We start from the raw sequence: 17,941 nt of genomic DNA on the forward strand, positions 1-17,941 counted from the left end.
CAAATATGTTTATTACTTTAACGAAGAGATTGTTTTAACTAGAACTTTTATACTTTTATTTAACTTCTTCCAATCTGTGTTATTCTGTTAATGATGGGACGATGGTAGGAAACGAATGGGAGTGTTTGAAGTTTAATGTGCCTCGAAAAAGTCAAATCGATGGTTGTTGCAATCGAGTGGAAGAGAGATAGATGCGGCGCAAGCGTACAATGAGCGTAACGGGACAAAACGTAACGGGAAAATGTGCGTAACGGGACAATGAGTCATCCTTTTTCGTGCGTGCAGCCGGCGTTCATCGATTTATTAGATGTAACGTCAAAAAACTGTTTCCTTCGACCCACAACGCGCTTGCTCATGTACGAAGGTCCGTGTGCCTTGTAGATCGAGATCTGTGACGTCAGCGGCTCGTGTGCGGTAGAACGGGCCCGTATCACCCGATCCAACGCCCTTCAAGTTTCGCCGAACACGCGAGGAGACTTATCACACAAAAGTCACGAAGCTCTACACTGTCGGGTTCTTGCAGTTGGTTCCGCAGAGGAAACTTCGAAGTTGCAAGCCCTCTGCCAGTTTTTAAATAAAGAATCTGCGACTGTCTTTAAGTAACTTTGTTGCGTAACTGGTCTATAAATCCTAAGATTCTTCACCTCATTATTATTTTAGCATTCATCAGGACCGTTCTGAGATATAGCGTCCACAGAGCAAGCCAAGAGGTTATGTATCTCTCTCCATACCCCCCTTAACTTTCGTAAAGGAAAAGGCTTAATTTGTGTTCAACGGAATTATAGAAAGTTGTCATCCTGACAAGATAAACATTTCTTAATGCCAGCAAAATAAGGATTGCATATGCAAGTTCCTTATTGAGAATTGCACTGTTTTTTTTTTTTAACTTTAACCTTTTCACACAGGTTTCACAAAATATTTTGCTGCGGGCCAAGGATTTTTTTTTTTTTAGTGCAAGATGGCATAAGCTCACGCATTAGATGCCGTAGTGTCTTTTCACGCAAGACAGTGAAATTAGTTTACTGTCTGTCGTCTTAACCGCACGCCTAATTTGGTGGTATGTTATTTAATGGTAAATAAGTCAAATAATATTATTTGGCATTCCTAATGAAGCGTAGGAAGGCAGTGCAAAACCATCGCGTAATCGTCCTGCCCTGACAAGGGTAGGGCTTGACGGCTGACGTCACCGCACACGGTGATACGCAAAACGACTCATCATCATCAATGAAGAGTAAAATATCCCGTGCGGAAACAGTAAGGGTGAAACTATATCACAGACTGAAACACTTGTAGCCTCTACGCCTGATGCTTTGAACTATCTCGCAGAATATTCTTTTAAAAGTTTTTTTTTTTTTAAATTTGGAACTCTAAAATCAATTGAGAAATAACATGTTTGCTTCATGATGATGTGGTACGCGAGATAAATTTACGTACATATAAATTTTTAAAAAGACTAAGTAAAATTTTACTTTTTCATATTTTTTTAAACAGAAAAAAAATATAAGATTTTGACAAAAAAACAATATGCAAAATAACATCTAGTTCCATTTTTTCATCTAGTAATCTAAACCACCTTAAAAAGCAACTGATGTTTTTAAGTCGTAAGTTACAAATGAACGTGTTCACGATTTCAAGGTAAATTACACACAAAATAATACACAGATGCCACAAATAAACATACCAACGCGCATATTTCTAAAATTCTTCTAGTATATTGATATCTCCTGACAGTGTTGAGCGTTTTTTTAAAAGGCTTCACTGAGGAACAGAGTTTGAGTTGTCAGCCGTTCAAGGGAAACTACCTCAACATCAGCATTTCAGAAACTTTACGCACACTTAAAAACATGTTGTGTTCGTCTCTCCGCCACAAACCAAAGAGTGTTTATGCGAACGTTAAACGGTTTGAGTGGCAGTTTAAAAGGATTATTAACAAGCCTCCATCGTTTGTCACGTGCTATAAACTTTAATGCTTTTTGCTTGTATCCCCGTAGTGTCTCGCGGGTCTAAGAGAGGCTGCACTTCAGTTCACTGTTCGGCTTTGAGAGTTGATGGGGCACTTACAGTGTGGCATTAATTGGCGTGCTTGCACAGTAAAAATATTATAATTTTACAAAAAAAAAAGATATATATTTCCTTGCGAATTTACACGTAAACAATCCAAATCAGCTGATATATTTGTGTGAAATTCACAAAAAATTTAATATTAGAACAACCAATTATTGTGGTCTTACGAAAATATTATAAAAGTTTAGCAGCATCAAGTATTTTTTTTAAAATTGTTTATAGAAATGTTTATGAAAATGGTGTAATATCAAAATCACAGAGTAAGGGAAGACATTAGGAAACGGAATTAACGTGTAACGTGTGAAACAAATATCGCTCAATAGCACAGGGTTTTTGTTAATTGTAAAATTCAAACCTATTGACAGCCTGTTACAGATGGCAGCAGCAGGGCATGATTTCGTAGAGTTCCTAATACTTCTGTAAACGTTTATTTTTTGGCATACGTTTGCTTACTTTTTTTCGCATCTCGAAATTCTGCATAATTTAAACACTCAAATCTGAGGTTGCATTCGGTGTTGGAACCGTAATTATTTTAGAAATTTCCAATTGTGTTTTGTACCACATGTGAACTATCATGAACACCACCATCGGAGACATAGAAAGACGCTAGTAAATAAAGATTTGTTTTGAGAAAAAAAACGTGATTACTCGTGTTTCGAAAGTAATAATACCGTAAATATATTTGATATCCTTATATGTGAAGTTTCGCTTTGAACGCGCGTGGCGTGTATTGTGTCGATCCGAGTACAGAAGAGCAGCGGCGCGTTATTGGTGTCTGGGGCGTCTTGCGTTGCTAACTCGAGCACGAGATCGCTTTGAAGCGCCCCGTCGCCTGGCGCCTGATTGTCCGACAACCACCAAAAGAGAGATCTTAAAGAACATTGATCCAATTAAGAATGGGCTGAAATTCAAAGGAATAAGGAAAATTTCGAAAGGAGGAATTATAATCGAAGCACAAGGCTCCAGCACGATTGAAAAACTGCAAAAAGATGAGAAAATATCTAAACTAGGACTACGTACTGAGCGCCCTACAAAGCAGGGCCCGAAAGTTATTATGTACGACGTGCCTAGGGAGTTCGATAACCCTGATATAGCTGGCACAATATTTGCTCAGAATCTGAGCGCAGATGAAGTCTCACTGGAGGAGTTCAGAGCTGGTTTCATGGTGCGAACAAGACGCGGCAGAAAGGATAATAAAGAAACAGTGCACCTTGTCATTGAATGCACACCTAAAATAAGGAATATCTTGCTAAGCAGAACACATATGTATATTGGTTTTTCTGCATGTAAAATTAGGGATTTTGTGTCAATAACTAGATGTTTCAACTGTCAGAATTACGGACACCCCGCACATAAATGTAAAAGCAAAACTATCTGCTCTATATGTGGACTTGATGGGCATAAGTATACAGAATGTAGTAAGAAAAATGAAGGAAATAAGTGTGCAAATTGCAGACGAGAGAATAAACCACACGAGCATAGGGTAGATAGCACTGATTGCCCTGCCTATAAGAGAGCTTACGAAAGAGAAATAGAAAGAACTAATTATGGTGAAATATGAAAATAACATAAAAATAGGGCAACTAAACGCACAACGTTCAGCTGTTGTCAGTGCTGAATTAAATAAGATTGCAGAAAAAATGAAGCTTGATGTGATCTTATTACAAGAACCCTATGTATTACGTGGGCAAGTTGCAGGAATCCATGGTTTAATATATGCAATAGGAGATAATCCGAAATCGGCAATTTGGATTAGAAATGAAACTCTAACTACGATGTTACTCTCCGGCATTTCTAATGAACATCATGTTTGCATGATCATGCAGATGAGGATGATGAAAATATACGTTATCTCATCCTATTTTCAATTCTCAGATCCTATTGAAGTACATATTGATAAGCTTAATTCAATATTGGATACAATTGGACATGAAAATATAATAATTGGTGCAGACACAAATGCAAAATCTTCTTTTTGGAATTCACCAGTGAATGACGAAAAAGGTGAGATCATGAACGATTTTATCATGGAAAGAGATCTATATGTTATTAATGATGATCCATTAACAGGAACATATCTATCACCAGCAACTAATACTGAGACTTTCATTGATGTGACATTGACTGATAACAACATGAAAGAAAGAGTCAATGAATGGAAGATTCATCTGGACAGTTCAAGTGACCACAGATTGATGACTTATGAAATCCAATTGCAAAGAACTGAGATGCCTCCCATAATAATAAGTCCACGGTACATACATAAGAACGCGGATTGGAAGAAGTTTGATGAATTAATAACAAGCAAAATAAATGAATTATCACATGAAGAAGATGTATATAACTCCGCAGAAGCACTCGCCATGAGATTAACAATTATATTACAGAATATCTGTGAGAAATGCTTTAGGAAACAAACGAAAATTATTCCTGGAAATCCCTGGTGGGATGTTGAATTAGAAGAAACTAGAAGAGATCTGGAAAGACTAAGAAGAATCATGAAGAGAGCGGCAAATGGATTTTATAAACTTTTAATTTTACAACAGTACAGAATAAGGAGAAAGAAATATAAGAAAGATATTTTATTAAAGAAGAAGGTATACTGGGAAAAACTTGTCCTTAACAAGGGGAATATGGACCCTTGGGGATATGTGTACAAGGTGATGGCTGGCAAAGTACGAAGTTCTTTTGAAATCCCTGGGATGATGATGGCAAATAGACAAATTACTGACATTACAGAAAATTTGGAAACTATTCTACATGATTTACTACCTAATGACAACCCAGATGAAGATACGAATATTCAAAAGATGAAGAGAGAAGCGATGAAAGAACTGCCTGATACAGAAGACACAGTTTCTTTCACCATCCAAGAGCTTGACAAGATCATTAAAGAGTTAAAACCACGAAAAGCACCAGGTAAAGATAATATAACAACTGAGTTAATTTGGCGAGCTTACCCTCGAATTAAGGAAGTACTGTTACATCTGTATAATTTATGCTTATCTTCAGGAACATTTCCAAAAATATGGAAGGAAGGAGTTCTCAAAATCATATACAAGGGAAATGCTAAGGACCCGAAATTAACTAAGTCATACCGGCCTTTAACTATGCTGCCTAACATGGGAAAAATTTATGAGCGGCTCATTAATGCAAGACTAACAGCTTATTTGGAAGTAATACAGGGAATAGATAAACAGCAGTATGGCTTCAGAAGAGGGTATAGTACAGAAAAAGCGCTATACGATGTAAATCAATATATTAAAAACCTACAAGAAAAATATGTGCTTGGAGTGACGATAGATATAGCAGGAGCATTCGACCACGCTTGGTGGCCTCAAGTATTATGGCGCTTAAAGAATCTTAACACACCTAAGAACCTGTATGCCGCCATAAGGGGCTTTCTGCAAGATAGAAAGTGTGAATGTCGATTGGGCCACATAGTTGTGGAAAAGAAGCTCTCCATGGGCTGTCCTCAGGGTTCAGTCCTTGGTCCGCTACTATGGAATATAATATTTGATGAGCTTCTGAAAATTGAGTTACCAGTAAATAACATTATATATGGCTATGCAGATGATGGCTTGCTCATTATACCCGCTACTTCACGCTACGAATTAGAGCAGACAGCAGAAATTATTCTACGCTCTATCAACACCTGGGCAAGCAGTGTCCGACTTCTTATATCATCTGAAAAAACTGAAGGCGTATTACTAAAGGGAAAATTACATAAAGACAGACCACCTTTAATAAGATTTCAAGAACGAATAGTGAAGATAAAACAAAAAGTTAAGTATCTAGGGGTACAAATCACAACGGGAACAGGATACCAAGAACACATACAAGAAGCATCACAAAAGGCCCTACTGTTAATGCAAAAAATAAGGAGTCATAAACCTACAAATGTAGGATTGAGCACTAATACTATGACAACACTGTACAATGGAGTATACCTGGGCATACTTACCTATGCTTGCTCAGTCTGGTATGAACTACTACGCAATTCACATGTAAGAAGAAGGTTAAACTCATCCCAACGAACAGCTCTAATTGCTGTAACAAAAAGCTACAGAACTACGTCTTTAGAAGCACTGCAGGTTATCGCTGGAGCCTTACCTATAGACCTACTAATACAAGAAAGAGCAAAAGTTGTGATATTAAAGATGAACAAGGAATACACTGCTTCAAAATATCGCAGAATTCACATAGAAAATATTGAAATCTGGCAAGAAAGGTGGCGAAACTCTGACAAGGGAAGGCATACACACAATATATTCCCTTCAATAGAAGAACGGATGAAATTTTCATGGATAAGTACTGACCACTACACTTCACAATTCCTAACAGGTCACGGGAATTTTAAACACAAATTAAACTCTTTTAACTTAGTGGAAAGCCCTATGTGCCCTGTGTGCATGGAAGAAGACACAGTAGAGCATGTTCTAAATGATTGCGTTAAAATAGAAGACATACGAAACAAGTACACAAGGAAGATGGCTATGGAGGATGTTGATATTAAGGATATTAATCAAATTGTGAGAGATAAGAAGACTTATGACATATGGAGAAATTACACCTTTGAAGTATCCAAGAGACTGGAGCGTTTCGATAGTTGGATGCACGAACAATCTCTGATGGAAGATCTGCTTTCCGATACGGAATAACTTACTACAGAAAAATAAAATAACTCTTTGAATCTCCTACACAAGTTTCTTTGGCTGTTCTTCTTGTGTATAGTGTAATCGAACAGCCGGAATATTATATCAAATTAGATAAATGAACTGAAAAGAATTAATTAAGAATAAGAGAATTAAAAATATACACCAGATCTCTCTTTGAAAATAAGAATAAGAATTATGACAGAATAACGCCCTGGAAACCTGTATAAGCAAGCTAAAAGGATATGAATTATTATATAATATAAACTGTATTATATTATATAATATATATATATATGTGTGTTAAAAATATAATCATGTGTGCAATAAATATAAATAAACTACTCTTGCAAACCTTATAAAAAGGATTATATCCAGAGTAGTCTTTAAGTAAACATACATAATCTATAATATGATTATTTTCTATAAAGCTACAAGATAATCTGTCCGACAACCCGGCGCGCCGCTACGCACGGCGGGTTGCCCGCCTCGCAGGGGCTGAGCGGCCCGCAGGGACACGGGAGCTCTGATCTCTTCCCTCTGACTTCCTCTCGCCACCAAAACAGAGAGAGAGAGAGAGAGAGAGAGAGAGAGAGAGTGTGTGAGAGGGAAGGAGGGACGTTAAATTCCGCAGCTCGGCCCTTTGGGAACGAGATCTGTCGATGCGGCCCGTGAAAAAAATTTCATTTCCCTCTCGGTCGGCGTGCGCATACAAAATCACGTGGGCGTGGGTGGGTATTGTCGTTACATTCACCACAGCACAGCAACTCGCAAATTTCGAAATCGTCGGCATTTCAATCTTATAACTTTCAGCGGCACACATACTCGTGTGTGTTCGGAAACTTCCAAAAGATATTCCTGTTTTTTATTTATTTATTTATTTATTTTTTTATACGTGCCTGATTCTCTGTTGTGAAGGTTTGTATGAGTGTATCCGAATGTGATTGCTTTCATTCGAAACATAGATCGTAATCTTTATTTTTTATAGTTTGAATTGTTGTAAGAACGTCTATACAGTTGATTCAGATTGAATGAGGAAAAAATTTAAGCATATATCTAAGTAACGTAATCATTTAAATTTCTAAATTTTTATTTTAACCTCCTTTATTATTCAAAAAAATTATTTGAAGCGTTTGTAACTTGGTATCCATTAAGCATTTAAGAAATTAAATAGAGTTTTTCAACTTTATATAAAAATGTAAAGACCTGTTTATAATATTTAAAAATATGTTAAACACTAATCCATTTATTTAATAGCAGGTTGCCAATAAAATTAACTTTAAAAGACAATTATATAAATCGGTAAACCTTCTTTGATTTAAAGTGTATTCAAGAGGTTTTTTTAAAACTAATAATACGAATTCATCCGATTCATATTTAAATCAGGCAATATGAAGTATTTTTCGAATTTATACTTCTATAGGCGCGTTATGAAAAAAATTATGAGAGTGAAATTTTAAGATGCGCGCGCATCACTGTAACACAAAATTAACAGGTTGAAGATGCTCGCTAAACCGCTCATTAAGTCTCGAAAAAAAGCTACCAACAATTAGTCGCGCATGTTGGCACGCTCGTCGCCTCTGATCTCTGTTTTCATATTTATACTATTTATCCACATGTTTCTAGTTTCTACATTCACAACACGTGTTTTAGTTTCATACAAGTGCGAATTATATATGTTCTAATAGATTATATTCAGGAGTGATTTAAATTGAATATTTTGATAATATTATTTACAATTCGTAAATATTAGTAAAAAAAATTGTGCCTTTATACTTTTTCAAGTGCTCCAATATAATTGAGGTTAATTATCCGTATGTATTATTGATTGATATAAATTAAAATATTGTTTAATATAATTAATACTAAATAACATTAAATTATTAATGTTAAATATTTATTATTGGTTATTTAATATTTACAAAATAAATAAATAAATTTAATAAATATTTTTAAAAAAAGTTGTGATAAAAATTAAAATCTAAAATCAAATTAAAATATTAATTTTTAATATTTATTATAAATTGATTAAATAATAAATATTTATAAAAAAATAAACAAAATTAATGAAAACTTTTTGATTAAAATGAAAAGTGACTATTAAATTAAGAAAATAATTAATATTAAAAATGAATTAACTTAAATTAAATTTTTAAAATTTATTATTAATTTTTTTCTTTTAAAATATAGAATCGATAATAAATATTTAAAATTAAGAATCTTATAATATTTAGTACAAATTATGTCATATATTTATTATTCTCTAAATTTTATTTATTTTATTTTTCAAATTTAAACTGAACTTTATTGACTGTGTTGACTATCTTTTTCAAGCTCTTTTATTATTTTATTGTAATTAATAATTTGCATGCAATTAAAAACTATTTTTTAATGATGCCAAAGAAGTATGATTTCTCACGCGCGTACATAAGTACACGCACCCGTTTTTTTTACCAACATTTCAAAAGTTTGTGACGTAGTTACTTTCTCAGTTTCAAACGAACTTTTAAACAATTTATGTTTTTACCACAAATGTCATATTAAATTTTTTATTTGCTATACGATCATTTTAAAATCAAAAGTTACAACCTGAGTGTTTTATGGAGGTATTCACTTTTTGCATTCGTAAAGGCTAGATAACGCTTGCGGGAAGAAATTATAATTCAAATAGAAGTAACCAATTTATATATATTTTAAAAATATTAAACGTAATTGTAATGGTTGGCCGGCGTTTTGTGTATTTAGTGTTAATTTGTGTAACCCCCAACAAAAAGGTAACAAAAAAGGGGTAACCTGTGGATTTAAATTTGCATCTAACATTACATAAGCAGCGAAGCTGTCTGTGACTGAATTAATTACCTACCTTCATTATTTGTTTAATTTTTCTAAACATTCGGGTAGAACTTTCGCTTCTGCAGGAACATTTTGGAACATCTCATTTCTTCCGACAGCCACGCGCTTTCTGAATACGTAGCTGCCAACTTCCAACCCGAGTTCACTCGTCGTCAGCACTTTCAAACTCCTCTGAATTGCTTCTCGTCTATCTGTGACTGCATTCAGACCTCGGGAAACTTGCATTTTGAACGAAAATATAGCTGTTTCATTCAGAAAGCCGCTCTTCCGAACTTCGCCCTTTTTAATGCAAATAATGTGATTTCTTTACTTGTTATTCTGATTTGTTAATATGCCTCATAAAAAAAAGACAGCCGAGTCAGGTTTTAATCAATGAATGTTTTCACTCGAGTGAAAATTTTTAATTAATAAATTTTTCCGGTTTTTCAAATTCTAAAGCTTACCGTTGTTATAAAAAATATTTTATTTTTATTTATTACATTTTTAACTAGCTATAGTATATAATTCAAGAAGATTGTACAAGTGGATAAGTGCATAAGTATGCCTTAAACTAAATTTTAATTCAAACCACGAATGACGTGAAATTTTTATTACTTAAAATATGTTTTACTTTACCCAGTAGTTCATAAAACCTTTTAAATTCTTGGAAAACTGCAATTGGTTATTGTAATTCTAACCCTGCGATTGAAAGGTTAGCTATAATTGTATAAATTAATATGTAAGAAAGTTGTATGAAATAATAATTACATACATAACCGCCTAGCATCAGGCCAACAAGAACACTAATTTTGTAGTTATTTGGATGAAATACTATATTTTGTGACAATTTTATCTGCCAAACATGAGGTTGTGAAAAAAATTATACATTTGATATGAACTTTGTTGTTTTCTGAATATTTGTTTTACAATATCCGTTTATTAAAAAGAAAAAAAACTATTAACTTAAAATCATTTGTTAAAGCTAAATTAAAAACAATAATATGTATGTTCGGTAAAACCAGCAATTAATTTTTCATTGATTTTATTTCACCTCCATTCCAGACCATTACTGCAGACATGACTGCTTGCAAAGTTTTGTTTTTGTCGAGCTTAATTTGTTGGCAATTTTTGTATTGCAATTATAATTTTTAACTAGTTAGACTCACAAAATTAAACTATTAGAAAACGTGTAGCCAAACAGGACATATTCACTCTTTTATGTCTCAAATTATTATAAATAAACATCAATGAAATAATTAGCGGAGGTGTAAGGCATAAAATATCACTCTGAACCAATAGAAGGACCAAATAATTGGCGTCATCTTTCTGTTAGCTAATTGGAGGGCCTTGCATCGATCATAGCACCCACACTCACCAGCATTGCTTTAATGTCACCACTTAAGTTGCATTTGTGTCGCACGAAATACACGTATCATTAAAGGAGGTTTTTTTAGTCCCATTTACAATTGCCAAATTGTGACATAGATCCATTTGGTTCTGATATTGAGTCATAAGTAAAATTTTATTAAGTACAAAATACATTGAACCTGAGAAATGAATGTTTATTAATTTACAGTGAAGAGAAAAGACTTCAATGTTTCAATCAAGTACCGTTACGTAAAAAGTCACCAAAAATAATATTTTTTTCGTTTTATGGGTTTTGTGTGGGGCGTATCGAAGTAATCCTTATGATTAAATCTCACAAAACAATTAAACTTACTAGATAAAATAAAAATACGTTAAATAATAGTTTTCTAATCAGTTACGCGTGAACAGATATTCAGCCTCGTTAATGAAAGTAGATCTTAATATTATTTTACCCGCCGAGCTGGATTTTGTTTAACTTTTAGCTAAGTATATATTTTTATGACTATTTCAATCATTTGACTATAAAAATATATTGGTATTCAATACAGAGCTGTCCTTTCCAAACTATCACCTCCGAAAGATAGGTAGTCTGGCTACAGACAACGCCAAGGTGTAGCATCTCCACCAGAAAACAAAGATATTGTTACGATTTTATAATAATGTGGGGAGATAACTGGGTTCGTAAGGGATAGCTCAATTAAGTTTTATTACAGTTGTATTGATTAATAATATTTACATCAATAATAAATAATCTTACTTAAATATACGTAATCACTAATTACCCGCACTTAAAAATTTGTATCCCCAAGTCACCAAGTGTGCCCGAGCAGACAGGAGTCTTTAACGCAAGAACCGCCTGCTCCAGGCTGTGTTATGCAACCCGCAACACTGTGCTGTTTGGCTCATAGCCTAGCGCCACGAACCCGGGGGCATTGTTGAACCAAACAAAAAAGAAAAAATTACTAATCAGACAAACAGACAAAAAAAGCTAGTCATTCAGTTCTGAGCTATGTTCAGATTTTGAATTCTCTAGCTCAACGGTTAGTTAGTCTAAAATCGATGGCAAAATTTTTACAGAACAACAAGCTGACAAGAAACAGAGTCAATAGCAACGTGGTAAAAATACTTTAGTTTAACAGCACGTTTTTGAATTTCGAGGTAACCGGTAAAAACATTCAAACGGAATTCCAGATTTATTGGAATTTTAAAATTTTTTTACTGACAGGAATATGTGAATTTATTGCACTTCTTCCTAACATTGGCATAGCGTCATTACCGCATTTACAGTTTACTCAATGTCTGGCGTGACACATCACAGATGGACTTCAGCTTCGTGCGCTAAAAACAACAAATATGCTCTAAAAAAACTTGGAACAACAGAATTGCAGCAGAAACAACATAGCCAAAAGAGAACACAAAATGCACGACACATTAAATGGATCCAAGATTCGGTTCGGTATATTTTTTTTAACCTTTCCATTTAAATTCTTTGACGAAATATACATTGTTATACTTAAGCAAAAATTCCAAAGTACTCTATGTTTCCCGAGTTTTTTTCTAGAGCTGATATCATCAGAAAGATACGATCTCATCAGAGTAATACAATCCCATCAGGAGAATACTTTACTACAGTCTTGTTTACGAGAATTTTACGAAAAGGGCCTACTTTTACACGAACATTTATTCAGTAGAATACGATTTCATCAGTAGAATAGGATCTCCAATTAAAGGTAGGCCTCAACTTCTCCAACTGTCTTAAGCTCCACCTATCTTTGGCTCCAACTACTTCATTGTCATTTGGCTACGGCCTCGTAGCCATGTAGCGTTGTAGTTTCTTAGCCTCGTAGTCTCTTAGTCATGTTGCCTCGTAGCCTCATAGTCTCATAGACTCGTAGTCTCGTCATGTTGCCTCGTAGCATCGTAGTCTTTTAGCCTTGTAGTAATGTAGTCTCGTACCCTTGTATCCTCGTGGCCATGTAGCCAGTACCATTGTAGCCAGTTGAAGACTTGTAAGCTCATATCCTTGTATATTTGTGGTTTTTAACCTCGTGGTCTTATAGCAATATAATCGTGTAGCCTTGCAGCCTTGCAGTCTTGTAACTTCATAGCCATGTTGCCTCATAGCCATGTAGACTTGTAGCCTCATAGACTTGTAGCTTTGTAGCCAAGTAGCCTTGCAGCCATGTAGCCAAATGATTTAGGACAAGTTGGAGCCAAAGACAGTTGGAGCCATAGGCAGATGGAGCCAAAGTCAATTGGACCAGTTGAGACCTACCATAAATTGGCGATCGTATCCAACTGGTGAAATCGTATCCTACTGAGATGAATGTTCCTGTAATGGTACGCCCTTCTCGTTTAATGTGTGCAAATAAGACTGTAGTATCGTATCATACTGTTGGGATCGTATTACTCTGATGAGAATGTATCCCACCGAGTTGAATGTTCTTACAAATGTGCTTCCTTTGCGTAAATGTGCTACCAGTGTGCTTCCTTCTTTGAGTGTGCTTCAAAATGTGTAACCTTTTTGACGAGTGTGTGTACAATTGCGCTTGGTGGTGGCAGTGTACGACACGGAGTGCGCTTGTTAGTGGTGGTGTACGACACAAATTGCGCTTGGTGGTGGCGGTGTACGGCCGCGTGGGCCGGACACAGAACTGTCAGCGCGGACCAATCCCAGGGCACGGCTATCCTCTATCTCCTATCTCGAATCTCGTATCTCCTGTCTCCTGTCTCCTCGCTGCTCTCATTAATCAGGGCGCCGAGGACTTGTTCTCGCGGCACAGGGCGTGGTGCGCCCCTCCTGCGGGCTTCCGGTCGCCATCTTGGACACACCGACATTCATAACCACAGTCCGTCATTTACATCAGTGGTGGCCTGCGTCACTCAGTCCGACAGCCAAGTATCACATTTGAAACTAACCCGAGTAACCGGGAATAAATTACAAAATATGTTAACTGTCGTATTATTCTGTAGCATTAACAATAAGTACGATATGTGGCATGTTATGAAGAAACGGAAAATAATCTTCTTAAAAATGATACTTGATAAAAAAAAAATTAAGTTCAAGAAGAAATACCATAAAATATATATATAATACCGAGTTAGAAATTATATTTTTCCGTATTTCTGTGATAAAATTGTCTGCTGACAAATAATTCAGTTTAAAAACAAGCAAAGTTAGCTGGTACACGATAGTATCGCTACTAAAATTATAAATGTGAAAGAGTGTTTGTCTGTCCTTCTTTCACTCAACAAAGGAGCAACGGATCGACCTGATTTTTTTGCATAAAAATAGGTTATTGGCTGGAGAGTGACATAGACTATATATACTTATGAAATTCCAGCCATAAATGGGGTGAAAAAGGGGGCAAATTCAGTTCTATTAAAGAAAATCATAGGAGGTAGGTCATAGACGAACAAACAGTGAGTTTGTGTCATTTATCTCATGACCACCACACGGTCATATAGTAAGGTCTAGTCTACTTAGTGAAATACGTCAGCTTATTGAAGTCCGCGGCTGCTAAGGAACTAAAGGCGCTTATAATAGTTTAATTTAGAACTTCGACAATAGATGGTGGTTAGTTTGGAAAATGGCTGAAGTTTTTATATTAATATTTTATTTAGTAATTTTTTATTTTAAAATCGGATAGTAACTATGTATTTTAAATATGGCGGACAGTTTTCAAAATGGTGGAGGTTTATGATTAAACTATATATTGGTTAAATTATTTATGATTTTTAAAATTATGCTTGAATTTCTATCAATAAAATAACTTACGTATTTTCAAGATGGCGGACAAATTTCAAAATGGCAGAAGTTCTTTTTATTAAAATTTTATTAATTAAGTTTTTATTTTTTAAATGTTCCCCGTAAAAATCGAATAAAAATTAAAGTTTTTCAAAATGGCAAACATCACGCCTCACTGACACAAGATATGCGGGCCCTGTTCGTTCAGAAAACAGACCATGTTTCCCGCTACCATCTAAATGGCGGATTTCCCAAATAAAAATTATTATTTGTAGCGAAAATATTATTTCATAACATACCACTGCTCCATAGGTCAGCTTGTTGCAATCAAATTTTTGAAGTGAAAACTTCTTTAGCCGCGTGGAGCGATTTTTGGTAGGGGCAAAACTTATGGGTTCGCGTCACCGACATGCTAGTGACGTGTTGCGCCAGACTGGCGAATCGCAGCGGCCTGTGCACATGTATACGCATATATACACTAATACATTGCATATACTCGACTGTATCATGTACGTGTTGGACTCTTTTTTCGCATCACCGACATGCTGTAGCAGCAGTAAGTGAAGTTAATTTGACCACGTGAATACATGACCTAAGGTCTGACATCACTGGTAAGTCATAGCTAGGTAATAAATTTTCACGTTATTTTACGTACCACTGACATCTGTTGTGGTTAAAAAATGATGCAAGGGGAAATGATATCATGCTGACATCGTAATGATATAATACCAAAATCATTTCCTTACGTACATTTGACCTATAAATGATGTCATATTACATTAAAATGTGTTGCTGCATCTCGTACACTCATTTTACCACTCTACGCATGTTCTACAGCAATTTTCATTGTAACTTCACTCCACGATCCGCTATTGGTAGTTCTTACTTTGAATTTCGGCATGATTGTTGCGTCAACCAACTGTAACACACGACCCCAATATATTAATAAAAATAAGTAACCTGCTAAACAAAGAATATTTTATGTTTTACATATCAATCAAATGGTGTGTCCGCAGCTACCCTATTTTGGAGTGACCGTGGCTACCCGCAACGAAATCGCTTGAACTAATAAACATTACATAAAAACTGTTGCCAATACGTTGTTTAAAAACAAAGTTTTAAGTTTTCACTTCTGTTGACAGTCCCCGTGGTTTTTTTTTTGTTTAGTAGTCCAACGTTGCACGGTCTAGCAAAAGCGAAACCAAGCAAACCAGAAACAACGACCAGACGTTTCCTCTTCCCAATACGGCCGTCTCGACATCCACTACATGTTATATTTTGGGACGAGGTTAGTTTCAATACAGCGGCGCAGCTGTGCCCCCCCCCCCCCCACCACTGCCCTGCTATCGGAGTCACGCACCGCTGGGACGAGCAGTCACGCGTCTGCAGTCAAGTCACGTCGCTCGCGTTTGTCACGCAGTCAGTCGCTCGGACTAGCCGTCGCCTTTCGCCGGCGTTCGGAGTTCGCAGCGACTCCAATAATCAGTGGTTTTTAATCACCACCCTAGCCTAAATTACCAATCCATCAATAGTGGGGAAAAATAAAATTTTTAATTCTTCTGTCCAAAAAATGAAAAGAAAAAAATTGGTTGTCTGTAAAGTCGGTTTACGGACGATAGTTTAACGTGACAACGTCATAACAAACCATTGATGAAATGATTGCATACTTTTATGAATAAAATTGAATCATTTTTTATTTCAATAATAAACATTGGTTGTCTGTAAAGTCGGTTTACGGACGATAGTTTAACGTGACGTCATAACAAAACATTGATGAAATGATTGATCCAGAAGAAAAGGAAATACCATATTCGGCCTGAGACTGAGCCGTAATAGGTTTTTGCAACCAAACCATTTAGGCATTAAAAATATTATATTCTTTGAGGAATATTTTTTTTTTAATTTGAATCATTTTTATTGAATTATCACTATTTTGTATGGATACAAAGGAGTGAAATGAAATGTACAATTTAATTAATAAATTTACTTTTAGTTGCATTCATTCATTAATTCAAATATATTTATTACTATTGAAATGTTGCGTGCGCCGTATTTATTTTTAGAAGTACAAAAAAATGTTTTACAATTGCCAGGATTTGAACCGACATCCTTTGGATTAACAGCTTGCGACGCTGACCGCAAGACCACTAGGCCATAAATGATAATGTGTAGCTTCAAATGACATACACTTATATATATTTATAAAAATTTTGTTCATGATAGGGTAATTATATTATTTCGTTTTTATAACACGATTTGATAACAAATACGCATCCCAAATACACCAAACTTATTTATAATGTGTTACAATATTTTTTAAAACGTTGTGCAAAAGATCCTGGGTGTAATTTGAATTATTATGTGTAACTGTAAAACACCATTGTTGGTTCAAAACGTATTTGAATTTTCAACATTACTTTTAAATAACCCTACCGATTGTGCTGAAAATCGGTGGACGATCGTTAAATTACATAATGTTAATAATTCAAACGACGAAAATATGATTGAAAAGTCAAATCGATGGTTATTCCAATCGAGTGGAAGAGAGATGCCACGCATGCGTACAATGAGCAAACACGTCACATCCGTTGTGGGATATCCGTAGTGTGACACTTTTTCGTGCATGCAGCCGGCGTTCATCGATTTATTAGACATTGTCACGTCAAAAAATAAATACTTGGAATTATACTAGTAATCAGATTTTAAAATGCAAGAATAATGAACCTTTATTGCCGAAATTGTTGCTGTAATAAGCAATGAAAACCACATTAACTTTTAACTTCACTTATAAACAGTCGAGTGGAAGAGAGATAGATGCGGCGCAAGCGTACAGTGAGCATAACGGGACACAGCGTAACGGGACACTTCTTCGTGCGTGCAGCTGGCGTTCATCGATTTATTAGACGTTGTCACGTCAGAAAAAGCTTGTACATGGAGTCCACGCGTGTCAGAAGTGCAACTTATTCCTTATTAGTAGGGACCGGAAAAATTCGCGGGTTCAATGACCTGCAGGATGAACTCAATAGTTCTACGTAAACTCGGTTAAATGTCACCCACTCATTGGCTGCTGTCTTGTGAGACTTTCCAGCGTAGCAACCTGTGATTCGATACAGCTTTGGTTGGGTGTTTCTCATTGGCCCAGAGTCATCCAGGTGAGTTGTGAACCAATAAACAGAGGCAGCACTGAGGTACAACGATTTGTATTTTAGCCTATCGTGAAATGAATTCGTGAATTTTTCCGGTCTCTACTTATTAGGTATATATATATATATAT

At 35.5% G+C, this 17,941-nt stretch overlaps 1 protein-coding gene across 1 annotated transcript in view; it reads left to right on the forward strand.

Annotated features, from left to right (window-relative positions):
* LOC134540674 (leucine-rich repeat-containing G-protein coupled receptor 5) overlaps nucleotides 1-17,941 on the forward strand; it is a 403,985-nt gene that overhangs the window by 244,595 nt on the left and 141,449 nt on the right. The window lies entirely within an intron of this gene.

The sequence above is a fragment of the Bacillus rossius genome, chromosome 17 (assembly GCF_032445375.1).
Source record: "Bacillus rossius redtenbacheri isolate Brsri chromosome 17, Brsri_v3, whole genome shotgun sequence".
In the NCBI taxonomy this organism is placed as follows: Eukaryota; Metazoa; Arthropoda; class Insecta; order Phasmatodea; family Bacillidae; genus Bacillus; species Bacillus rossius.